The following is an 8,236-nucleotide window of genomic DNA, read 5'->3' on the forward strand; positions in this document are numbered from 1 at the left end:
CCCACCCTGTGATTTGGCCTGTAGGTTCCAGGAGATAATTAACCACTGTACCCCCACATGTTCTATATAAGTTACATCATCACCCCAACACGGGGCCATTGATTTGTATTGCAGCCCCAATGGCCGCTGGCTAATAAATTCTCCATTTAAAACTTATACTCTGGCGTGTCTCACTCACTTCTGGTACAACACAATCATTCTGGAAAGCAAATTGAATATATGCCCCAAAAGTTACTAAACTGTGCATGTCCTTTGACAAAGAGATACCACTACCAGGGCTGTACCCCAGACAAGTCAAAGAAAGAGGGAAAAGATGTGTAAGTACAAAATATGTAAAATAGCTCTTTTGTAGTAGCAAAGAACTTCCCTATCTTTAATTCCCATTGACAATCTTAACTCATTTTAAGTTTTAGAGTTTCTGGTGTTATTCCTCCAGGATCACGTCACTTTTTTTTAATTCATCCCCAGTTATTTGCTCTTTCTTCTTTCTCTGGTACATATTTTTATTAAATCTTATTTGATCAATGGGTTCCTCAGTACTTCTTCACTGATTTCTTTAGACAGCTCTCCTTTTTTTCCCTTTTCAAAATTATTTTGAATCGTCAGAATTTTGTTCTTGAGAGCAACCCTTTTCTAAAGGGCTGACTTCCACTGTAGAATTTTAGAGCATAGAAACCTCTCTCTCCTTTCTCTCAACACTTTGAAATTCATTCTCCAAAAACCTAATATGCATATTTAACTATGCATAGAATTGAACATTAGTCACACTATTGCCAAGGTTCCCGTTATTTGCACTTCAGTGACTAGTTCCTCCTTACTGGTCAGAATCAGATACAGAATAAGAATTTCCCTTGCCATTTCTCCTACCATTTTAAGAATGAAATTATATAACAAAGGGAAGACAAAAATCTTTTCTCAAGATCTATTCTTAGCAGAGAGACAGAGGGAAAAAGAGACCAAGAGAGAAAGAGAGATACAGAGAGAGAGAGAGACAAAGAGAGAGACAGAGAGAGAGAAAACTATAGCAGATGACCAAATAATTAAGTTCCCCAAACACTATTATGACATACTACCATTTCTGATTTGTGATATTCCTCAAACAATTTGCGTATTTCTTCCTCCTGGTCAAGTGGTCTTTAGTATATTCCTACCACAATATTGCAAAAGTTTTTAAGCAATATCTATGAGGCTGAACTTTTCTCCTCATATTACTATTTTCTGTTCATCCTGTTTACTGCCAATTCTTTGCACATCTGTACACAGATGTCTGAAGTTATAAGTTTTTATAAATGTCCTCCTATTATCATCTGTGAATCATTCAACCTCTTCTCTGATATGCTTTTCTCTAAGCCATAACTGCTATGCTCTATCGGAAGTTTTGCCCCCCTTCACCTCAATTTTCTATTTAAAGTCCTCTTAATAAATTTGCAAACATATAAACATATTTTTCTGTGCCTCCCATTCTTCATTACATGCCAATCATTTCTACATGTTACACTGTGGACTAGGTATTGATATCCAATTGTCAAACATTATCTTCTTAGCCTTCTGTACTAATACCAAATCTAACTTTTTTTCTTTTGGAGCCCTTACCTAGTAAACAGCAGTGATGAACCCTTAGGTCTTCAGTTTCTTGTCCCAAATTTCATATTCCTTAGTAATGCTTCTTAATTTCCTTTTGATAATATCACATGTCCTAGAGCTAAGTGTGGAGTCAGGAACACCTGAGTTCAAACCTGGCCTCGGACACTTGCTAGCTGTGTGACCCTGAACAAGCAACTTAACTTCTTTTTGCCTCAGTTTCCTCATCTGTAAAATGGGGATAATGATAGCACCTACCTCCATGGGTTGTTGTGAGGATCAAATAAAATCATAATTGTAAAGCACTTAGCATAGTGCTTGGTGCAGAATGAGGACTGTACAGTTATCCCTTCTGTCATGGTTTCAATATGTTGTGGATCAGCATGAGAAATTAAATGGGAATTTGGGAGAGTTTTGCAGAAGCCACAGATGACATGTGAAGACTAGCAGATGACACAGAAAAAGTTTAGAAACTCAGAAATGCAAAAATTATATGTATAGTATTATATAATATCAACCCTAAATTTTATAATATGGTATTATAAACACCCTGTAAAAGAAAAAAAAACAAATTTGAAACTTCGCTGGCATGAAGGAGGTGGTGGGGGGAAAGGGATAAAAAATTTATGCAGATTTTCCAGATTTCAGGGGCACTGCATCCCTAAACCCTTCAATGTAGAAGAGATAACTGTATAAATGTTAGCTATTATTAAAGGCAGTTATCAAAATATTGAAAAAAAAAGTTCACAGAGTCCAGGTTTAAAACACTGCTCTATTATAAACAGTAGCTGTCCTTCGCTGATGATTCTCCAAGGCCTTATCTAGAAATCCAACTTCTAGCCACTTTTCCTACCTCTTCCCTACTCCATCCCTTTGATCAGAATTCAGATGCTTTCTATCTGAATCTACTCAGGTTTACTCAGCAGCTCCTAAAGAAATGAAGGAAAAGCAGACAAATTTGCAGTCTTCTTGCATTTTCCTTTTTTTCCTATCATTCTCCAGGATGGAGACTTCAGTCAGAAGTCAGTTCTTGGCAGCCAAGAGGGGCTGGAAAAAAAAATTAGTCATTACCTACATGTTTGAAGTAGAATCATGAGAGAAGGATCTGATATTGCATAACTTAATCATTAAGTAAACAATAACACAGAGCCTAAGAGTTCTCTTTTTTGGACTCTGCAGCAACGAAAAACAACAAAAATACCCCCTCTCTAGCCCAAACTGAGGGTTATATTTATTTAGCACTTTATAGTTACAAAACCTGCTGCATATATTGTATCATTGGATCCTCGTGACAACTGTGAGTGATGTAGAGTGAGCATTATTTTTCCATTTTACAGATAAGAAAACTGACAGATGAGAAGTTAAGTGACATGTCCAAGGTGACCTATACAATCTGGGCTCTAACACAAGCTTTATTAGTACGTGCCCAGTGCTCCTTTGGCCCTTGCCCATGGCTGCCTTCTTTACTAGGGGATTAGTCTTTTGGCCAACAATACCTTCACTCTTTTTCTGACACTTTAATCTTAACTAGTCAATCTTTAAAGTGTGTCACTGATTTCAGACCCAAGGCTGCTCACTTGAATGATTTCTCTTCAATGCTGCTCCAATGTTCCCTTTTATTATTTGAGTGTGAGAGATCATGTTGCGAAACCAGCAAACCAGAAAGACTGGGAACAGAGCAGTTGTCAGCAAATACAAGAATCTGTTCTTCCTCACAGTGTGGAGTTTCTTTTTCTCTTTCTCCCTCTTGACCAATTCCTAGAAAGGTACAGGGAAATGTCTACAAGACAGAGAAAAAGAGACAGGGAAAGAAAGAAATTGGATCAGAAATCTATCAGTAGCCATTGGTCTGCCCTCCCATTGTTGCAACTTCCAAAAGGAGGTTTGTGAGGGAATTAGCTTTTTCTGGAACAGAATTTTGGGCTGTTGACTTGGTTTCAATTTCAGTAACAAATCATATCACTGCTGCTTTCCACTCTTGAAAGCCCTGTGTATCAGTGCCTTTGCTATAGCTTTCTAGTTTCACCCACATACACTCACCACTGCAGAGCACACCAAATACTATCATGTTACCCAGAAAGGAAATGATTTTAGAGAGAGATAGAGACAGACAGAGACAGACAGAGAGAGAGTGTCTTTTTGTCCATGCTTCCTACCCTTTGCCACAAGCTCATCAAAAAAATCTAAGTACCCCACTTGCCCATCAAATTGGGAAGGAATAAGGTGTAACCAATGACAAGATTGCGAGATGTAGTTTCTTGGCAATTAATGATCAATTTATTAATTATGGTTAGCAAATAATCAATAAATTGAGGTCAGTGGTACTCTCAGAAACCAGAGATGAACCTTGGAGATCCCTGAATGCTTAAATACCCTGGGAGGAGTTGTCCCTGCCAATTGGAAATCAACTCTGATTGGTTAACAAGTTAATGAGAGAACAAATATTATAATGAAAACTGAGCTTATTCTAATGAGGAGCTGAGGGATTTGACTCTGATCACTCTTGGACTCATCTTAAGCCAGACCACTTCCAATCTATACAAAAAGGCCTGTTCTCCACCCAGTGTAGGAACAATGAACAATGGTGGGTAAAAATTCCACCTAGATAAGATAGCCTGGGTGGAGTGAATTCTTTGGGCAAAGTCAGTAATGTCCTTGAAAGGCTGGACTTTGAATGAGGAAATAGAAAAGGAAAAAAAAAAACCCTGAATCTCCACCCCCTCCCTATCAGTAATTGGTTATTAATAATCATTTCTCTCAATGGTGTAATGGACAGAACACTAAATTTTGAGTCAGAAGAAATGGGTTCAAATACCAGCTCTACCACTTTATATCCTCGTGCTTTTCCTGGAGCCACTGACTCTCTGAGCATGGGAGCTGGGAATTTTCACTAGCGTCAACTCTGTCCTCCAAAGACTTTACTTGTTTGTTTATTAAGATATGATGGAAAACCTAAATAGTACCAGCTTATACATTTTGCACCACCATAGTGTAGATTCAGATGAGATTTTCTACCTAACGTCTCATGTGTTTAAGTAGCCCCAGAGTATTTCTGCGGCAATGAAGACCCAATCACAGAGAGCAGACACAGCATAAGGTGAGGGGTCATGAAGCCTTAACTCTAATCCTTTCTCTGATTTTGGACCAAGTTCTTGCCTTTTTTCTGCTTTCATTCTCATCTATAAAATGGGGATAACATCAGCTATCTAACAGAGTTGCCCTGAGAATCAAGCGAAATAATACATAAGAAAACAAAAAAGTTTAAGTATTAGTACGACATAAGTATATGTACATTCGTATTCATATCCCTTGCCACTAAATTCTGTACCATCCTTCATCACTTCCCCTTTTTTCTCCCACTTGGGGCTACTTTTTAAGTCAGAATCATAGACTCTAAAAGTTGGAAGAACAAGGATTATGAAATTAGGGAACTCAGGGGGATTAAAGACCAAAAATATCAGAGGTCACTGAGTTCAATTTATACCTAAAGTAGGAAGCCCCCTGCACAGTATCACTAGCAGGTAGTCATAGAATTTTTTCTTGAAAAAAAAGAGTTTTCATGCAGCTATGATTCTCCCATCATAAAGCTGAAATTTGATTCCCTATAACTTCCATAAACTGGCCTTATTCTACCTTCTGGAGTGACAGAGAAGAACTCTAATGTCTTTCCAGAGAGCAGCCCTTCAGATGTTTGACAGCAGCTAGCATGTCATCCCCCCACCCATCTCTAGGCTAAACAGCTCCGTTCTTCAACTGTTTCTCAAAGGATATGTTATTAACAATTAAAAAACCTAACATTTGCAGTGCTTTAACCTTTTATTTTTTTGTCAAACTTCTTTCTATATTTCCTCAGCTGATATCACAAGAACTCTGCAAATCGTGGTTTTTAAAAAATACCCTCCAAAGACAGTAGCTCTGTGTGGCTACACAGTGCACAGAGCCTACCTCGAAAACTTCTAGAAGCCAAATGTCTTGGTGAAGTCCAATTAATACATCCTTTTGTGTAATCATTTCAATGCATCTGTTCCGAGTACTTAGCTTCCCTGGATATGAGACCCAGAGTGTTGCTCTCTTATTAAAGTCAGAACTATCTCTCAGGAATCAAAACCCCATGATCTTAGCTATCTTCCATCTCTCATTAAAGCACGTTTAATTAGAACTTTTTAACTAGCGTAAAGTGGCAGAACAAGGGGTTTGCAACAGGAACAATGCAACTCCACCTGTCTTAATAGAATAGAATTTAAAAAGAAACTTAATTTAAAAAGCAAAAAATGACAGATCACAGAAAAAGCAAGTCCATTTCACAGTGCCTTATTTATTCTGTTCTCTCTGGAGAACCTGCTTAGAGGGCAAGAGACAATCTGGTTAGCACAGCTCTAAATGTTTATTGACTGACTATTGCCAGAAATAAATAAACAGGAGACCAGGAGGCATGGCATCTGGATTCTAATGCAGGCTCTGTAGCTCACCGGTCATGTGGTCTTGGGCAAGTCACTTGACTTCTCCAAATCTCAGTTTCCTCATCTGTTCCAGATCTATTGTTGTATTATGTAGCTCCACAAGCCTCTGTTCCCATAGACCACAAAGCCATATCCATTCTTGGGTTGGAATAATCAGACCATGCACAGATTGGATAAGAGAGGAATGTGATAGTCCAACAATCCTCAGGAGCATAGTGTCCACCTGGCAAATATTTCAGCTCAGTTATTTTATTCAACTGGAAATTCACTTGAATTGAAAATAATGTCCTCTAGATTTCTCCTTCTCTGCCTTCTTTGCGGAGACAAGAGACTATGAGCACAGAATGCTATAAATAATGTTAAACTTGGCTGATGTGTTAGCTAGTTTGCTAAACTATTTTCTCCCCGCCTTTGTATTCTTTGTTATTTGAGATTACTCTTGGGGAGGGAAAAAGAGGTATATTGGGAAATGAAGGCAATACAAATACAAAAGATATCAACAAAAATAAATTTGTAAAGGAATAATGCTCTCAAAAATAAAATCTTTTCAAAAAATACAGATACAGATACGGATACAAACAATATCATTCAGACCAAAAGGGAATAGTATAGAAAATGAGAGTTATGGTAGCTCAGGAAGGGAAGAGATCAATTTGGGCTCAAGAAGTATAGGAATACTTCATGTAAGAAGTAGGACTTGAATTACCCTACATGGAAGCAAGCTAGAAATGAGCCATGACAGAATAGTTCTCAAAGCCAGGAAGGTCTTAACAAAGCTAGAAAGGTTTGGGGGTGGAAAAAGTATAAAAGTCCGTAAGAGATGCAAAGTTCTATCAGAGTTCATAGAAGGGAGGAATATTCAATAATTACAGTTAATCATGTTGAAAACAATTATATGTGTCATTTAAAATTATTTCCAAAACAAGTAAATCAAGTAAATGGCCAAAGTTGGAAATGAACATGACAAGAGACATTATTCTCTATTAGAAAGGAAAATCACATTTATCTAGTAGAAATCAGTATTTATTGTAAATCTAATGCAAAATGGAATTCTAAAAATATGCCTTCTTGGTTGAAAATTTCAACCACTGATCATTGCAGCCACAATTAGCAGGAGAGGATATATCTATATCTATATATCTATATACATATCAGCACCATCACAAGATTGATGTGAATTTTGCTTTTGTGAAAATCATAAAACTTATTTTCCAAAATCCAAGAAATTTCAGTTATTGAACTGGAAAGATTCCAAACATGTATTTTTAAATGGACACTCTAGCAAAGCTGCAAGACTCTCTTTCATATCATCGAATATTACTGATGTGATGTTTTAACCTGAAATCAATAATGTCAAACATATGTCATACATACACAATAATGTATACATATATATTCACATGTATATATGTGTGTAGACATATGCGTAGACATAGGCATAAACATAAACACGTACATATCCACATACACATGCATATAAGGATGGATGGAGACAGAGAGATGTCCTTGTTCTGGAATCTTTCAGGAAATGCAAAACAAGCATTAGACACTAAATTAATCCATTTCAGAAATTATTACTTGAATTTCCATTTCAGCATGGAACTCTTTAAAAGTTTAAAAAAGAGTCATTTCTATATATAATTGTGGTACATGCTAACTATCAAATCATGGGAAGAAATAACTGGAAGAGACATTAAAAGGTCATCTTGTCCAAAAACCTCTGTCTTTAAAGAGATACATTAACAAAACTTTTATCAAGTATTCTCTGCTGTGTGTAAAGTCCTGCATTAAATACTAGAGGATAAAGAGTTAAACTAAGACAAGACTCTATCTCTCATGTAGCTTATAGTATAGTTGTGGAAAAACACCAACCCAAGTCTACTACTCAATAGTATACGATAAGTGCATTAAAGAAGTCTAACATAAACTATCTTATGGGATATGAGGGTTGGAAGGTCATTACCAAAGTTGAGGAAAATGAGGGAAGAGATGGCATTTGACATGGATTTAAAGGATAATGGGAGTATAGTACGTTAAATATGCGAGGATACATTTCAGACATAGGTAAAAATGTAAGCAATGGTGTGGAGTCAGCATGTTTCAGAGCAAAAGGTCATCTAGTTTAGCTGGATTGTAGAGCACGTATTCCACTCTCACAAATCTGTGACTTTATCAATGTGTGGATTCTCCAGAGT

The sequence above is a fragment of the Trichosurus vulpecula genome, chromosome 1 (assembly GCF_011100635.1).
Source record: "Trichosurus vulpecula isolate mTriVul1 chromosome 1, mTriVul1.pri, whole genome shotgun sequence".
NCBI lineage: Eukaryota > Metazoa > Chordata > Mammalia > Diprotodontia > Phalangeridae > Trichosurus > Trichosurus vulpecula.